Source organism: Myotis brandtii, unplaced genomic scaffold (assembly GCF_000412655.1).
Source record: "Myotis brandtii unplaced genomic scaffold, ASM41265v1 scaffold11946, whole genome shotgun sequence".
NCBI classification, from domain to species: domain Eukaryota; kingdom Metazoa; phylum Chordata; class Mammalia; order Chiroptera; family Vespertilionidae; genus Myotis; species Myotis brandtii.
In genome coordinates, this window is record NW_005354154.1 from 13,144 (window position 1) to 14,176 (window position 1,033).

A 1,033-nucleotide genomic window follows, 5' to 3' on the forward strand; every position below is an offset into this window, starting at 1 on the left:
GAGGAGGTGAGGCTGGACCCGTCGGACGCCATGTTTGTAGATGTGATTCACACAGATACCTCCCCCACAGTCCCTAACCTAGGTGAGTGCCTCACTCCACCTCTTGGTGACCAGGGCTGTAACTGGTAAGAGTAGGTCCAGGGGTGGTATTCAACACGGTTAACTACAGTAATAGCTTGGATGCCAACCAGTCAAAGTGGGTGCCAGCTACAAATCAACAGCCAGCCCAGCGCCAGTGGTATCAGCCTGTGGCCCCAGGCAGGTCACACACACACTGGTGTAGCCTATGGAAGGCTGTTGGTCAGTCCTCAACCTGTGACCTTCCCTAGGCTCCACTATCCATTCCTGCACTGGTGGGGAAGGGGGTAGGGGAGGGGTGGAGGGTCCTTAGTGCTGCTGCAGAGGCAGGAGAGGCTCCTGCCACCACTTCTGAGCTCATCAGCCAGAAGCCAGGCTCCCTGCTCCTTAGTGCTACCTCCCTTGGAGGCGGGAGAGGTTCCGGCATGCTCTGCAGCTGTGAGCCCTGCTTCTGGCTGAGTGGTGCTCCCTCTATGGGAGCGCACTGACCACCAGGGGGCAGCTCCTGCATTGAGCATATGCCCCCTGGTGGTCAGTGCTCGTCATAGTCACCGGTTTTTCCGCTGTTCTGTCGATTTGCATATTAGGGTTTTACTATATAGGACTAGTGTCCCGGTGCATGAAATTCATGCCTGGGGTCGGGGGCAGATCCCTCAGCCCGACCTGCACCCTCTGTCACGTTCAGGGACCCTGGCCACTCCGGGCCTAAGCGCAGGCCTACAGGCTTGGGGTGGCCTTGCTCCCAAGGCCCCAGTTTTTCAAGAGAACCAAGACGGCATTAGTTACAGCCTTCACTGAACCCAGTACAGTGCGTATGTGCATTCAACTGCCTCGTTCATGTGCCTGCTTCACCATACTGAATTACTAACATCTTGAGGACATAGCTCTGTCTTATCCTGTTTCACCTGCAGTAGCTGGCCTGGTGCCAGGGACCTGGATGTTTTTGCTAAGTGAG